This window comes from Anticarsia gemmatalis, chromosome 18, assembly GCF_050436995.1.
Source record: "Anticarsia gemmatalis isolate Benzon Research Colony breed Stoneville strain chromosome 18, ilAntGemm2 primary, whole genome shotgun sequence".
Lineage (NCBI taxonomy): Eukaryota > Metazoa > Arthropoda > Insecta > Lepidoptera > Erebidae > Anticarsia > Anticarsia gemmatalis.
In genome coordinates this window covers 6522774-6541572 of record NC_134762.1, presented here as the reverse complement: position 1 = coordinate 6541572, position 18799 = coordinate 6522774, and the positions used below count along the sequence as shown (strand labels likewise).

The 18799-nt window shown below is 32.4% G+C and overlaps 1 protein-coding gene across 10 annotated transcripts in view; it reads left to right on the top strand.

Annotated features, from left to right (window-relative positions):
• The window catches only part of brat (tripartite motif-containing protein brain tumor), a 439119-nt gene that overhangs the window by 122908 nt on the left and 297412 nt on the right, over nt 1-18799 (top strand). For 2 of the 10 annotated variants that reach the window (XM_076126202.1, XM_076126203.1), the window contains exon 1: nt 17056-17278. The exons of the other annotated variants lie outside the window; for them this stretch is intronic. The gene's annotated coding sequence lies outside the window, so the exon portion shown is untranslated. Of the gene's footprint in view, nt 1-17055; nt 17279-18799 lie in introns of those variants that run through there. 10 annotated transcript variants of the gene reach the window in all.

The window sequence follows — 18799 nt, the reverse complement described above, 5'->3', positions numbered from 1 at the left end:
TTTGATTTTTAACTTTTTGAACTTGATTGTCATACATTATTATCTTCATCTTGGAAAATAAGTGAAAATAAACGATACAAAAAAAACGACTTGAATGAAATACTAAGCTAACTCTACTACTCGCTAACTCATACTGAGAAATTTAATTGTGCAAAACACTTTTGTGTTACGTTAAACTTTTAAATAAAACCCAGATAACAAAGAAAACTTATGAAACCATAATTTAATGATAGTCAGTCTGCGACCACGGCGAGTGCAACCTGCGCCGAAACGTTTGGCATTTTAAGGTAAAATGCGTGTTCGCGTTAATTCCCGTATTCTATTTTACATTAAACATAATTTTGATGGTTAATATAGAGTTAATGTATGAATGTCATAATATGTTGGAAAACCTTTTACTGTGAAACCGAACGTATAGTCTCATTTGCCAGCGAGCAAATCAATGTCCATACATCAAAACTATACAGCCATTCAAGGACGTACATAATATAGTCTCATTCGCCAGCGAACAAAGTCAATGTCCATACATCAAAACTATACAGCAGCCATTCAAACTCAATCAATCACACCAAAAATCATACCAGTCTTTCACCACTACTAAATCATTTTCGTAATCCATTGGCTGTAAAAGTCACTTAATACTACAAGAGCAGGATATACGAAAAATCGTCTTTAAGATGAAAGACCTTCAGTTACAACGAATGGCAATATTCGATTGATATGCGATAGAGGGGCTGAAGGGAGAATCGGTTATACCTAACACCCTTCCCTTTTTATATAAGGAAACATGGTGATTGCGATAGATGTACGGCTTTTTAAGGGTAAAATGTCGAATACTGTGAGAGGTATCGTATTAGAAATTTGGCAGCATTTTAGTATACGTATGTATGTATGAAAAAAAATATTCAGTTACTAAATTATTGGTAGAGGGACTTTCATTGTATTGAAAATTGTGTCTAGGAAAGTGTTTAGTTACGTCGGTAGATGACGTAATAAGTATATTGACATTGAAAAAGAGCAAGCTGTGAATTTCTTGCAGTCTCTTCTTACGAACAAACAGCTTTACCGAAACGACCAAAAAATTTTATATTCGAGGTATACGAAATGAAGGTTATTTTAAATTTGAATTTGAGACCAAAGTTAACGTAGTTGTTAATAGCATAGTTTTTCTTTAGATAGTCTTTAGACCTGCTTTGTCACCTTGAATGTCAAAAAGGCTGATTTTGATAACGTATTTTAGTGCGATAACGTTAAATACACCACATAATAGTCAATTTCTTCATTCGTAACAGTCAACAAGAAACCCATTACGTTCAATTTCTTCAAATCCCCTCAGATTAAATTCCATAATATTGAACTCGTATAAAAGTCACTAAGGAGTCCCGATAAAAATAATCTTTGAAAATATATCGTATGAAGCGATCCTTTTCAGAGTCGTGTTCAGTCAGTCTCTTCCGTTAATGTCAGTGCATTTGGACGATGAATTGAAATGACATTTTGTCGAATGACCGAACAGTTATTGGTCTGACAGATTAAGAAATCGGGGGCTTGAGGACGTGTGTACTTTGTAAAGTGGTTTGAAAGGTGTGAGATGTTTGTTTTTGTTTATTTTTAGATTTATATTTAAGAGAGATTCGAGGCGTAAACCCTACCGTCGCTCTTGAAGAGACTCTTGCTATGCAATGATGACAGTCACGGGTTATGAAAGTATGAGGATATTTTACGTGCACATTTTTCTGTGTACATCATTGTCATATTGAACTGAAAATATTTTATTAAATAAATTTATACGATTATTTTCTATTTATTTTATGAAATGTTGCAGTATTTTGTACCTAAAATGTTTCTGTACAAAATGAAACTGCTTCAGACAGCAGTTGTCAGTGCTATTTTGTTATATATTTTTGAAGCATACAACAAGATTAAAAACCTTTTATAGATTATAAAAATGGAAATTTGTAATACTACTTAGAAGAAATTACGTTACATTTGAACTTTAAAGAACCCATTATCTTATTCAGTCCATAAAATATTCACTTTCGTACATACCATTAACTACAATGACTGTTTTTATTTAAAAATGAGTTCAAATTCATATAAAGTGTAAAAACTTAGCAAAAGCTACACAAAGAGCTGAAAAGATATTTTTTCTCTGTCTAGACAAAAGTCATCGACTTTGTGCCCATTGAGATAAAAGCTCAGATGGCTGAGAGACAAATAGCAATGCTTTGAAAATGTACCAAGTTTTCAAAGTAAAAGTGACTAAAGTAATTAAGATTTGTTCAAACTGTTTTAGTTGACAGATTGTACGATTTACTGACTATTCAAGTTTTGAGTACCTTTTTTAGTTTTATTTTATTGTAAAAAATAAACGCTTTTATAAATTTGCATTATCGATATATTTACATGTCAGTGTCAAAGGTTGTTATAGTTACAGTAGTAGTAATATACACGTCATACAATACCACCCGATTATGGGATACACGTTACATTGGAATATTTTCTTGCTTGATTCATGAACTTATCACGCAAGTCTGAACCGTTAAGACAATGCAGTATAATGAGGTAAAATTACAAGATACTCAGAACCACACGTGTAAATTATCATATTCTATCAAATATCTATTACATCAAAATAAGCCCCTGCATAAACTTGCACTTATTATCGAAGCTAGACAACCCTTTGGGAACTTACTTTTCGATTTACCATTCCTTTAATCTCATACGTCACTTTTATCTGGAAGTTAAAGATGCATTAAAGTCAGCAATAATTCTCTACGACTGCCCTTCTATTGAGTCAAAATTTCCGACTATAGCGTCTCCTTATTACCGACAAAAGTATTTTAAAAGTATTTTAAACCGTCACAATGAAAGTCTTGGGGTGTCGCAATTTCTTTTGATCCAAACATCGCGAGAAAGTGTGATCGTGCGATATCATTTGTCATAGCTTTAATAGAAATTGTACACAATTTGTACGAGTAAATTGATGGTATTCATAAACATTTGTTGCCATGGTAACCGCAAATGAATGTACTTTGTTATGATGATCGTTGATCGCTGTTTTGTGGTGAATAGATTATTACTGAGTTTGTTCATTTGTGAATGGTGTCGAATTTGATTTTAGATAAATCGGATTAATGTATTAATAATATTGTATGTATATTTGAAAATGTTTATTATTCGCTACAAAAACAGGATTGAAAAAAAAACGGAAAACTATTTCAAATATTATTTTGTTATTAAACATCATTGAAAATTAAATAATAAAAAACTTTAAAATGTTGACATTATACCCATATAAGATAAGTTGACTTGAACTAAGATTTGCTTGTTATCGCTGCTAATACACAATTTTAAATCAACACAAAATATTCAAAAGTAGGTCACAATGTCCTTTACAAAACAAAGCTAAACTCATCGCACGTCCACCTACAATAAGCCATCAACCCATAGCACCATTAAAATACCCCATAAATATTTATGTAGAACAACAGGTGTTAAAAATGTCCAAACTCAAGTACTTCATTAGGCCGTCCTATACAAACTTGTGAACGGAAGATGCAATTTACATTATATAAACAAATTATCTGTCCGACGGTCCAACAGGTGTGTTTAATTTGGAATCTAAATAAACGCTAATGTTATGTTGTCTTGTTAAATGGTTGAAGGTAAACTTTTATGCGAAGGTTTGTCTGATTGTTCGAGTTTTATTGCATTTTTGTAAAAATGTAATGTTTCGTATCGAAAATAACAATAGGTAATACCTAGTTTCAACAATTCTGTATGAGGATTAGTTAGCTTATCAAATGGAATATAATATAATATTTTCATACTTTTGCTGTCATTTACCTAGAAGTAAAGTAGCAAAATTGTATAATGAACAGGAGAGTTCGATTTCCGGAACGGCAAAATTATTAAATTGTTATTCAGCTTTTATAAATATTTTTGAATGTTCTCAATAGATTATGGTAACGTACCAAGTATAGTAATAAGGCAAGAGACTCGACGTCTATTAGATGGGACTAACATGATAAACGCCGAATTCATATACCATAGACCTCTGAATACACCTTCGGGTATATATATATGGCGTTATATTCTAAATAAAAATATAAAAGTTAATGTATTAGGCCGGGGAAAAAGTCTTTTCGCATTATAGTATGTATGAACTTGTAATAAAATCTCTTTGGCTTCAAGAATTACAAATGAGTACACGGTTTATTAGGTTTCTTTCAGTGAGCTTGTGAGGTCACATGCTCACTGAAAGTCCATAATCCAAATATCATTTTTTTTTGTTTAGAGAAAAGATTATATTACAAATTCATAAATACTATAATGCGAAAAGACTTTTTCCCTGACCTAATATATTGTCTTGTTAAACAGTACGTATTAAAACAACCTTTTCTCGAATACTTCATAGAGAGTCGCTTGATTGTTCGAGTATTAGGAATGGTGATCGCTCAGGTGAGAAAGGTTACGGATGTCCGAAGTGTGATCAAGCATATGAGTTGTTTTAGTGAAAAGAACCGAGATAAAATACTTATGTTTTTCACTTATTTCAAGAGAAGCGTAATCATAAACTTTTTAGGATTTTTCATATACGAAAGTAAGCTCGTCAAGATTTTGAAGTTTTAATATATTAGCAAAGCAAACAACATTATTTATATGTACGTAGAAATAGTAATTGTCCGGCCGTGGAAATCTGTGATAAGAAATCCAATTCATTCTATCTGACATTATAAGTTGCGTACTCTTTATGTTTTTTTCTAATGATTTAAGTTACACTATTAAATTGATTTATAACAATGAATAATAAATATTTTTGTTTGTTACAGGTAAGCGACATTATTTCTTCACTATCTACAAAGGGAACAGTAGGTAAGTTTAAGTTTATACTCAGCCTGCCCGGTCAACTCCATGGGCGAGTGTGATTAGAGGAAAAGACTTCTTTCGTATCCCACTATAGTATTTTCAATAATTCGTAGTAGTAGTAGGTTAATTGAAAAAACTTGGCAAACTTATAAAGAATTATATATGGCCACGATATTATTTAAGATTTTTATACTTTTAACCTTTAAGTAAGAACACATAAGCTAGAGCAATTTATTTATAACATCGTAATAAAAAAACAATTCATTGCGAAGGCCGTTTTAAGTGTAGGCGGGTAAATCGGTAAACGCATTTAGGAGCTCTTTGTAAAGCTTTTTACGTAATCTTCACCGTTGCGTAAGATGCGAGACGGATTATATAAAAAAAACAGTTTTGGAATACAACGATATGTTTTAGAGGCTAGGATTAAATAGATTTTTTTGTAAAGTATTAAAAGCACTTTATTTACTATTCAAAACTCGGGGCTTAAGTTTAAAAAACTTTTGGTAGACTTGATTTTAAAAATTACAAATAATTTATTTCATCTGATATCTAGAATAAATCATACTAACATTCGGTTTTCAAGAACGCCTGAACGGTTATTGCAATATAAACCTCTTAAATGACACGAAATCAATATGTACTTAAGTGAACATCGAAATTTTGTGATAGTGATGCAGTTTTCAACACAAAATTTTAGTTTGAACAATATAAAGAATAATGCCATCCAATTTAAGCATAATATAATAAATACAGATAGTAACATGGGGTAACCAAATAACACTACTTCCTTCGCTACCGTAAATTGTATTTATAACCATATACCTTCGAAACCTTATAGTGCACAGAATTTGTGGTACATTTAAGCAGTTTAGTATTTAGTGTATGTGAAGTAAATGTTCAATGTGTGTAGCAAGTGTAGCAAGTTATGACGTATGAGTAAGTAACTGGTAGGTATGAAGTCAGCGCATCTTGTACTCAGTATAACCCCGGGCCAATCTTGCAAGACACGTTTGGTGTAGAGCTGGGATGAGTGGATATCGATGTTTGACGATTATGTTTATATTTGAGGTATTATATGTACTTAAATAAAAATTTTGTAGTGCTATTTATATTAAAAATTTTATTTATGAGGGTAAAATTGGCAACTTTCATACGTGTTAAGTTATACTTACTTAAAACCCTTTATTTTACGGATTTAAGTTTTTCGCATACATACTTTTTCTTTCAGCAATTAATGTTATTTGAGGAATATTTTGACTGTTCTTAGAAATTGAATATTAATATAACTTACATAACAATAATCAATTAAATATGTGTCTATTTTTTAATAACATTACAATCAGAAAACGAACAAAAAGGTATCGTTTTACAATTTTAGAAATAATTAATTAAGATTTCTATAAATAACTTGTAAACTTTTCCTTACGATTCAATATGTTTGGAACCTTAGAACTATCGTGTATACATATACAACATAATCAATAAATTATCATAACAAATACCAAAAAAATATCGATATTATCTCTAAATCGATAACTAATCAGCCTCATCCCTAATGTTGATACATCTTACTAGGCAGCCGTTCAAGTACCCGTGTTTCCTAAAGGCATTAATAACGTATATATATTACGAGTATATACACTGCACTGCAATACATTGAATGTTATGTACCACGAAGTACATATTAATTAGTACTGATGCGTCTATGTACTTATGTCACAATCAATTCAATATCCGACATGTCTGTTGCCCAAAAGGATGTTTAGTTCATGATTAATGCTTGAGGTTAAATTACCTTTGAGGTGTTTATTGATATGTAGTTGCATTACGCTTTTCAATCACTGGCGAGGTTATCTTGGCTTCTTAAGTGATAATTTTCTTCTGTTCTGACTTTTGAGTTTCACTTCTAATTCTTAGCTGTGTTATATTTCATATTGAAGCTATTCTCTATCAGATCCCACAATCATGATGATAGGAGGCCTGTGAAGGTAATGTTATAACGAAGGAACTTTTGCTTCTGAAAATTACGTTTCCATACAGGTTGTACTTTGTATTTATTAAGTACATCTATCAAATATACTAAATACATATTTTTTTTACTAATGAACGAGTTAATTGAGTACCAGATTATTAATCCAATGATCTGTTCAAAAATATTGTCAAAGATATCTCAAACGAGATCACGGGACGGCGTCTATCTCTCGGGCACAGAAGGAAAAATACAAGAGGATTAACAAAGTTTAATGAAAACATTCTATGGATGGTATGGACGTAGAATAGACAGGTGAAAATGTAGGGAAAGGAGGGTGGAATAGGAAGGGTTACTGGTAATCCAATTTGTGACAATCTAGAGTATTTATACAGTCGAGGTTGCAGAATTTTGGGGTACTGATTTGAATTGTACCACTGATTAACCGGAAAATGAATGCAGGTATATTTATGTGGAGTCAAATTTTTTTTTTATAATTTTTATTTATTTAAAAAGTAGCTTAAAACTAAATATTATATTAAACTCGCCAAACTTATGTTTAATCTATTGATTCAGGATTTGAAAATAACTAGCATTCAAATGACTTACATAAAGTATTTTAAGCAAAACTAAAGGAAAACCGAACGCGTTACTAGACAATCTAGACATATTATTATAGTAGTAACAAAACACAAAAGATTTAATTATTTTTTACTGTTGGGTGAAAACTTTCGAAAAACTAGGTTTTAGCAACAATTTTGAGGCGTAACATCTGAGAAAGCTTGTGTAACACAATATTCTAAGATGCAAGTTACTCTGACTCAAAATATTGACCGGATAGTCTATAGTCCTAAAAGCTAAGCTATTAGTGTAGAATTTCCATACAGGAAAGCCTTTGAATATTCAAGAATCAAATCTTTTGTCTGCAAGACGACGTGGTGGTCAAAAGGCTTACCACTTTCCTCATTCCAAAATGGGATTTTTACCCAGCAATAAGACAGTACTGGATTATATTTATTAGTGTGATAGCTAATGCCCACGAATGCGTCGTGTGAAAGTAAAACAAGGGTTGAAATCTATATTTTGTTCTAATGCAGGTAATTAATTGTGTACAAAATTTCATCAAAATCCGATCTATAGTTTCGGCTTCATTGAACAACAAACATCCATACACCACCACATCAAAATTTTCGAATTTCTAATATAAGCATAGATAGTAGCAACTACGAGACAATAACTGCATATAATAAAATATATTACTAACACAATTCATTGCTCCAATAATTTTCCCCTCAAACAATAGACTCCCCATGATATAAAACATTAAACAATAACTAGAATACTCTGCTACATAGAAGAGGGAACAATAGTCAACTTCCGTAGATGTCAGCTATTAGCGGCAATATAACGTTATTCAGTTTATTTCACTACGTTTAGCTCTCTTCTTGCTTCCTGTAATATGTTTCTGTTTCACACATAATGTGAGAAATAGTGTGAAAATATGTAAAATAGTACTTTGGTGGTGATAAATTCGACGCGATCGATTAGGTTAGGTTAATTTGAGGATAGATTTGTGGATCAAAATTATGGTTCGTTTAGTGGTTTCATATGTAGTATTTGTGATTAGAAAGATAACTGTACGATGTTTGTCTAAAAACCCTTTTAAAAAATTACAATGACGTATCAATAGATACATATTTATTTTTATTTATTTATTTGACTAAAATTATTATTATGATTATGTATCACATTAACGTTTTGCAAAGTTTAGCTGCTGAAAATCAAATAATAATATTCAAAATCAAAACAAAACTGATTAAAATGCCTTTCCTAATTCCTTACGACAATCGTTACACATATGACCCTTGTATACTAAAACGCAAAGATTCCTATTTCGTAATTTGTCGCTACAACAGCAGGTATGGCCCCAATACAATACCCTGCGGGACTCTCCATATAATTAGCGCTTACACTAGCCATTAGTATGCTACCGAGATAAAAGTTAAACAAGCAAGCTAATTATTGTGCTTGGAAATTAAAACACTTTTCAGGAAAGCACTTGCCTATATTAAATACAACAAGACTTAACAATATTATAATCAAAAGCTTTGGTGAAAATTTCTATGCAAATAACAAAGAGCTGTATTACACAAAATGGGTTTCTAAATGCAATTGTTGCGAAGTTAGGAGTGAGGGTTTGTTTACATTAGAAGCGGTAGCGATTTTGTAATAGACCTAGTAATTTTACAACTTACTTAAAATTTTCTATAACATCGTTGTTATGGTCCTACTTTGTTACATTGTAGTGTCACCAACTACCAGTATGATTGATTCAGCTACTTTCACATTTTATATAAAAAACCTTATTTTGACTTTGTGGCGATCATTACTAGATGCTTGATAATAACTACCATCGCTGCCATTTGAAATGAAGATCAATATTTGGTTGTAGCATAATTCAAAAGCTAAGTTTCCGCCCGCGGCTAGTACGGCCAAGAAGGTGACCCCTTCAGGGTGGAACTTACAAAAATTCTCTTTTAGTACTACCCTACACTCTTCAAGAAAAATACATCCCAAAGGCGAACGGCAGGTTTATATGAAGAATTCGTACAGCTTATAAAATGTCATGTTTAGGTTTACTTTTTGTTTTAATTGGTAGCTAATATGATAGACAAGCTTATTTTAAAATTCTTATATTTTTAAAAGTTGGGAGGTAAAAGTTATGTCCATTTTTAGAAGCCCCGATAGTTCGCTAAATTGCTCAGATGCTGTCAAAACCACAATTCAAAACAACAGCAAATTGGCGGATGCGTAGAGGTCAGACGAAAAGTGACGTCTCATGAGATTTTCTTTTTCTTTAGTTGTCAACAAATATAAGACATGGACCAAAAATTATTATTTAAATAAACAAATACTTTCTAATTAATCCGGACTTCTAAAAATAAAACTCCTAAATAAAAATAAGTGACTTAGTCCCCTTAATAAGTGGTACAAATTCTGTTACGAAACAACACAAACTTTAAGCTGTACGAAATCTGCCGATCTTCTTTCAGCTTTTTGCGTTCAGTTATTGCAGCTGTCCGTTGTCTGTCAATCAGTCAGTCACTCAGTAACGGAAGCATATATAGATTTTCTTCTAACATTTCAAATCGCTATACCTTCGTTAAAAGATCATGATGTTAAACTCTCTGTGTACTATGTTCCTCCCAGTTACAGTTAACAGCGAGGCTAAACTACGCTTTTATTAAGTTTTAAACTGACTCTAGCCGCCTGTTGTTGTTATTCTACAATGTGTAGAAGTTCAAGTGTGGACCAATTTATCTACGGATTTTGTATTGCTTTGATACTGACAAGTTTTTTTGGACAGATTAAATTTGTATCAAATTATGATAATTCGATATACGGTAATCATTTTGCCAATATTATCGAAGTTAGGCTTTTTGTTCCAGTATGACAATGCGTCAATAAGAGCTGTTTTTAGATTTCGCATGGTGCCGTTTTTGGCATATCTTTAAACAACGTTACATGAGACTTGATAACTTTGTAGTTTGTCTTAATGGTAATGAAAATCTGTCCTACATCTCGAGGACTTAGGTTTCCAAAAAATGTAACATCCAGAACCACCTATTTAATTCATAAGCTATAATATTTTGTACGTAATCTTTATAAGCCTAGCCCCTCCATTACAAGAGGAGACCCTTGCCTAACAATGGGACATTAATGGGTCTTTATTTTTATTTTATAATGTTTATTCAATATTATTCTCACAAAACTAGCTCACAATCGTACCCTAATATTCACTAAAAGCACTTCACAATTGTATTTCATCAACTCCCCACTAGCAAAGCTCATGTTTTTCCCAGTGTCTCACGCGCGGTTTCCAATAAGTTTACTTGCAATAAATAATGCAACACGCGTCGGCCCAAGTTATTGGCTTAACCCCTTATGAACTGGCTAGTTTGTTGGCATTTTCTTGGTTAGCTGGTGGTCTTTTTTGTTGTCAATTTGTCGTTTCGTTTTTAGTGTTTAGTTATTTACTGATACTAATAATACGAATGCGAGACACGATTGACTGATATTAGAACTATGTTTGTTTATTAAACTTTTATGGTTAAACAAATTGAATGTTGAAGAATTTAACAGGTTTTGACTATGATATTACTATACTTTCGAATGTCGTGAGATAAGTCTCGTCTGCAAGTCTACATCAGGTTAAATTGGAATTGTGCAAGAGCACCACGAGAGATCAAGAAATCTGATCAGCGCCTCTAACAGGCGCGCTAGGAACTATATTTGCAGTACATTTTTAATGTCAAACTCTTGATACTCGGAAGTACCGACTGTAGAAAATCGTGCTACTGTGAGTGAAAATTACGTGGTGTCACTCGAAGCCACATTAAAAGTAACTAAAGGCTCACCGATCTCTTCGTCTATATTTATAGGAAAGTAGTCGGTGGGTATTTGACACTTTATACCTAGTCACCAGGGTTTTGAAGTTATGTTGGCACGTATTTACCGTTAGACTTTAAAGACGGCAGTATCTTTTTAAATAATAAAGTACAATCTCGCAGGAAGTCTCTAAAGAGCCGGCCTGAAGCTGAAGTGTACTTCTGTTTGTAGTTTATCGATGACTTTAAGAACTTTAAACTATACTAGCCTTCGTCCGATGTTTGCTAGCTTGAAGTTCTTAGATGAAAAATACTTTTAAGCGTTATTTTCGCCTATATTTGAAAACATAAAACAATTATAATATGCTTATTCCATAGCAGCGGCTAAATGTGGAAACGAAATTCGTTTTAATCGACGCTCAAAACTGTATATTATTTGAAATTTATTTACAACGAGATAAAACCCTTTCAATAATACAACACATCGTTCGTAGAAACAATATGCTATTCTGACTTCTGTACCTGCATCGCTCATATGTGTCAATAGGTAAGTTAGATTCAGAAGAACCGAAGAGCCGTAAAAATTCAAATAGGTAGCTTTTGACCTTGATGTTAGCCACTTTCTCAACTTTAATAGCTCCTAGTATAATGGGTTTTCTTATATTTATTTGTTTTATATGCTATGGTTTTCAAAGGTTTTAACATTTATGATTATTTCGATTATCATAACAAAACGTTTGACGGTAAATTTCACAGAGTATTAAAAAAACAATAAAGTTTAATAAAAAATAATATTTCAAAGGAAGAAAGTGTGCGAACATAAATTATGAAAATTCCTCTTCATAACTCCTACTTCAGAACTTAAACGTGTTTGATTCTAAAATGTAAATTTGGAGCATTTTAAAAACGGATTACAGTTCCGTATCGTACCTTAGAAACTCGTGGATGCCGACTTTATACCGCCGACTCGTGCATTGAACATCATTAAGAATACATTTAGTGCACTCGGGGCGCGCTTCGGACGTAACGTTAGAAATATTACAACATGTGTACTTGTGAAAGAATCGAGTAATCGAGTACTCGATCCCGATGTAAACCGAGTTGGGTAAGCTTATCGATATTATTTCGATGTCTCGATCTCGCTCTAGTTTTGCGGTGAAGTAATGTGATAGTTTTAAAGAATTTTATTTCATCGCGCGTGTTAAGTGCGGGATTGTTGCGGCATTCTTGATGCGCATGTCATGTAGCGTGTGGCATATTTTAGCACCGCATTATATTAAAGTAAACGCCAGCATACATTGACTATCTAGTACAAACAACTAAAACAACATTTCATTCTTCAACATTTTTACTTCGTCATTCTTCGTCATAGATGATTATATCTATATACATACATCTTATATTGCTGCTTATATCTACATAGACACCAAAAGTCGTAAATTCGATTCCCATCCAAATTATCCTTCGTAACAGAATTAAGAAAAGAAACCTTTGAGTTGAACTTCGACATTCATTGATAGTGATTTATTGTGATTACATTCGTAAACCTTTAAATAAAACAAACATTATATCTTATAAATGGTAAGTAGGTATTTCGAATATTCGGCTGAACTATCTAAAATCGTGTTGTAACATTTCGCGGCATGTTCGTAATCGATATAAAATGCATTATGAATATTAAAATATATTGTGTTATACACGAGCGTAACATCGACAAATGTGCAACGCTAGTGATGGGACATGAATGTCGATAAAAGTGAATGTAGGTACTTTTACTTTTTTTCACTTTAATAGCATAATAATATAATTATTCATAACTTTGCCTACCTCCTATGTATATTATTTAAATAGTATAATACATAATCGTCGGACTTTGTTAAGATTAAGGATTTTTCTTGAAAGAATCTTTAAAAATGATAAGAATTTTTTGAGAGCATGATATAATAATCTGTAGTCAATTTGGTGCTATAACAGCTCTTAAAAACTAAATACGTCTTGGCAACATTAATAAAAGTATAATAATTTTTAAGCCAAGGCCAAATTAAACGGCAATATCTACCACTTCGACCTTGAAAGGTTTAGTTTATATCCTAGAACTATAAATTATGACCTTTTCTTATAACATAATTTTAATCTACAGTGTACTGCGTGAACCAGTTTCATTGCTCTGGTTATAGGTCAATCAACCACTTAAAGCGATTATTTATCGAGTAAACACGAAGCTGATAAGATTGTCTGTAAATTGAATAAAGCTGTGCGGACATTGACTCTAAGATATAGCTTCACCCCGTGGCTTTGTTTACTATAAAATGTAGGTAGTCTTATTATCGTTTCGTATTCTGACAATATGTGAAGAAAAAACAAAATAGTATAATCGCTACCACAGCCTACCACCGCTATCGTTACACAGGGCATAAACATGAGTACAATACTTAACTTATATGAATTATTTTATACAAAAAATCCTGAATTACAATGACTTGATTCTTCCTATCCTAGAAGCCACTCAAATTGCAGACAAGAAACAACTGAAACACTACAAAAGTCAAATATTATAGATGACTATGATAGATATGTGTAACGTCACACTGGCCACCATCAAAATTAGTACGTAACCTAATTTATTTCATAAAAAAAACGTAGCGAAGAAAACCCGCCAAGAAAAACTGGAAACTATGGTGTTCCTTGAAAGACAGCATAAAACTTAAAGGATGTAACTACACATCAACACTACGCAAGTAATTAGAAGCTTCAGCGTTACAAAGAAAAAAGAGGTGATTCTGTACTCAAGTCACGGTAGGTAAGTTTCTAAAGCCTCTAGTATTGGAGCCATAAAAACTAATTAAGACCGATAGCTTTCACCACTTGCGAGCTGAGAATAGAAGCAAATTTCTTTCTATACATGGACTGTAACTTTGTGAAGAAAATAATTGATATGTGATATGTTAAAATGATACGAAACTTAAAGGTTAGCATGTAATCATGGACGACGAATATAGTGTTAAAGTGGACAGCGGAGAGTGAAACAGTGCTCAAAATCGCACGAAAATCTAGGTAAATACGTCTTTTTAGGGCAATACCCTTATCCTTTTGGTTATGATTGCAACGAAATCCTTAAAAAATTGAGATATATGAGAAACATCCAAAATAAAGTAAAAAACCCTTTCAATTGGTGCTAATACTAAACTTATTTTAAAATAAAGTATCGGAAGAACTATGTTTAAAATTCGACAAACTAAAATTAAAGTCATTCACTTTAAAAAAAACGGAAATATTTCTTGTATTATAATAATTTATTTAGTCTAGCACACGATACAAGATAACATTTTATCGTTCGTAACAAGCCAAACAGCAAAAGTAGTATCATCGATCTTTACCCTAGGTCATATCACAAGCACTTAATAACAAAATCACCATATTTATGACCATAATTAATGTTTATTTACTAAGTGATAATTTAATTTATTATTTTATCTTTTTCTCTGAACAGTCTGTTTGATTTATGAACGTGTGTTGTTTGTAATTAATCTTGAACTTGAAAGATAACTTGTATTGTAGAGAATAAGGAATAAATAATGTAGGACTTTTACAATCATAAATTATGATCTATTTTTAGCTTTAGTAGAAACGGAATTTTAAGAAGAAATGGGTATTGCCTTATAAGAAATACTGCAAATTGCAAAGGGCATTCATTTGATGACGATTGTCTAACATTGAGAATGATTTTACTGACTTATCAAGCCCAATATTTTGCTTTTATAGATCAGCTGAACGTAAACAAAAATTAGTCCCCGTTTGTTAATTTTTCTGTATATAAGGTCACCAATTTCCACAAACACTTTCAGTTAAAACTATATTATTTCCTCGAATCAGTTTATCATGTTACGATGAAAATATTTGGCCTTAGCGTAATTAATTTTAATAAATTATGATACAAAACTTAATAAAACATGACAGAATCGACTTTTCCTAGATGCTAAATACTCCATTAACATCTTTAAGACTGCATAGAAAGTTGCCTTCATCTCAGAACGTGTTGCGCTATATTAATCGTCTTCTGCCAGTGGATCAATAAATTACACCTTATTGCCTTGCTTTACATAATTAAGTGATTTAATTTAAACTCGTAAATTGCATAATAACTTATTCGTATTATATAACCGATGTTTTAGATAGAGTGACAAATATTACGCGTATTTATAATTAAATTTGCTGACTGTTCCGACTTCGTACTTTGTACAGGTAGTACTTTTATCCCATTGATTTCATTTCCGTGGGAATATTGATCCCATCGATGACTGTATCCCATCTGGCCCGGTGACTTGGCCCGGCACCGGGCCACATGGGAAAAAAAAGTTTTAACTGGCCCGGTGCTATGTATACCGGGCCAGTTGACACAAATCGAGTGCCATCGTCCCCGGTAAGGGGAGAATAGAGGATACGCCTCGTAATTTGTGAAATACTAACTACATGCGTCTATGAAAGGGATTGAACTTATAAATCAAACTGTTTAGTATAAAATAATCAGATTTTATTGTGAATGACGCGATATCAACTTGTGTCATAAATCTCAACCTAAAATAGACTATTATAAGTAGTTTTTTTTTAAAAAGTCATATTGTAAACTGCTTTGTATGATATAATAAGTATTTATTAATATTTTTTGTTTTTTGCATTCATAGTATTTTGGCTTCGTTGATTAATATTAGGTATTAAAAAAATATTGTTATTATATTCAAATTCAAAAAGATATACTTTTGGCTTCGTTGATTAGTATTATTATAAAAACATTGTTATTATGTTCAAATTTAAAAACATCTACTTTTCACTTCGTTGTTTAATATTAGGTATTATAAAAATATTGTTATTATGTTTAAATTTAAAAAAAACTACTTATAATAGTCTATTTTAGGTTGAGATTTATGACACAAGTTGATATCGCGTCATTCACAATAAAATCTGATTATTTTATACTAAACAGTTTGATTTATAAGTTCAATCCCTTTCATAGATGCATGTAGTTAGTATTTCATTTTTTACAAATTACGAGGCGTATCCTCTATTCTCCCCTTACCGGGGACGATGGCACTCGATTTGTGTCAACTGGCCCGGTATACATAGCACCGGGCCAGTTAAAACTTTTTTTCCCATGTGGCCCGGTGCCGGGCCAAGTCACCGGGCCAGATGGGATACAGTCCCATCGATCCCACACAAATCTTTTGTCGATAGGTGCAAACATATTTCAAAAATCAATTTAGTTTAGTTGTTCAGTAGTTATGCACATACATTTCGGCGATTCATTTATTTGAATAAGTCTAAATTAAGAATGTAAGTGATCTAGAATTAAACATTAATATTTCATAGGTATTTAATTTTGCAGTACTGTCATCGGTATTAATGCATTGTTTGATATGTCTGTTACCAAACAAAATGACTCACGATTTTTAATTAGCAAATTTTGCGCACGTGTAGAATGTTCTGCTCTATTTGTTATTAAATATCGTCTGCTACGTGTAAGTAACACGCGTAGTGCCGCTTACCTTTTTTTCTTACGTAAGTCATAAAATCAATCAAACATTTCGTCATACGTACAAAAACACAGTAGGTAACAAATTAGTTAGTAATCGAATATTGCATAGCATTGTTCATTAATTTGATTCCCAACCACACGAGTCGAGCCTTATCTACGAATTCACACCGTAATATAAAATGTGCGTTGCAAAAGAAAATAAAACTACCAATTTATTACATCATCGACATCGATAAGCGCAGTGTCGCGTCACTACGCTTGCAATCGGTTATCGCAAACTCAGTGTATGTATGACTGGCGACCTAACACAACTTAACACGAACGCTGATCGAGCCACGCGATTCGTCAGTATAAATTTCGAATATAATCGAACGTCGATTGTTTGTTTGTGTGCATTTCAAAATGGAATTGTGATTAATGTTTTGTTTTTAATTTTTGGTTTGTGTTGGAATAGTGTTGTTACATGTTACGGAAATTGGCAAGGCTTTCGGTTGTTTTGTTTGACTGTTAAAATTAAAGGTAAGTTTATCGTTATTGATTGGTATAAAATTGTATTATATTTAAGATATTTCTGATAGCATTTATTTGTATTTAGTAGCTAGTACTTTTACATTGAAGTTAACCTTAAAAAAGTATTACCTATATTATACGTCCTTTTGACAATTTTCACCTACTTTAAAACGTACGTCAAAATATTTAAACTTCGTAGTTGACGAGTGAAGAGTTTCAAACTAGGTTTCAAAACGTTTCAGGCACTTAAAACGGAGTTTAGGAGACTTAAAACTTGTAAAAATCTTGATTTACAAACTTCGTGTCTACGCTGCCATCTGGAAACTCTAGAACTCTTTTATATATGTTTTACTGCTCAGGGATCCTTAAAATTTGCTTGGTACTTTTAGCCTACTTATATACCCGACTCATAATTATCATACTAAGGTACATGTATGGCATATTTCAACATGGCTGAAATATGGCCAGCCGAAAAATATGGTCACATGCCATTATTCCAAACCTCGGGCATGTTTCAGTTTAACCGACACTAGGTGAGTAGCAGGCCCTGGAAGGGGCTGACAATTTATGGTCACGTAACAATATTTTGCGTTTGGAAAAATGATATGTGGCCATTGGCCATATTTGACCCAGGTACCTTATAATATTATAAAATTAAAAGTCTGTCTATTTGTTTCACATTCACGGCTAAATAATTAAGCCTCTAATAGAATGAACCATGAAGATAGTTAAGAACCGAGTTCAAACACAAGCTACATTGTTTTTCCAAAAACTAATCTCAATTAGTGAAATTTTAAACGGTTGCGGAGCCGTATTTTTTTCCTAGAAACGATTTTATATAACTGTTTCAAACCAACTTCACAAATTATCGGAATCGAACCCGTGACCTGCAAACAAATACTAGCTACAACTCAAATTAGGTCATCATCACTTCCAGGAACTAGTATTGGTAATTACGCAAAATATACAAACTAATTTAACTGACATTAAGTTGCGATATCAATACATAATTTCAATTTAATTACAAGACAGCTGTATTATCTGTGCCCTGAAAGTGTCAGTTAAAATAACTGGCAGGATCAAATGTTGTTGGTCTTTTTGCTGTTTATCTCTTTCAGATAAGTACTAAACTATTATTTAACTCACTGCTGTCCCACTGCTGGACAAGGGTCTCCTTCCGGACAAGAGAGGGCTTAGACCTTGAGTCCACCACATTGGCTAAGTGCGGGGTGGGGAAGGATCATGTTAAACAAATTTTAGGCATACAAGGTTTCATCACGATGTTTTCGTTCACCATAAGAGCAAGGTGATAAGTATTTCTAATATATTTATACATGACTACCAAAAGTCATTCGTGTGTTCGAACCGGCAACCGCACGCGTGGGAGGTGCCAACTTATACCACTCGACAATCACTGCTTTTTTTTATAGTCAGTATTTTTTTAAAGTCGAACAATCGTTAGTATTTCAACAGTAATTAGCAAGAACTAGCTCAGGCTTTTTCTTTGCTAGAATTGTTTAAAGAACAGTA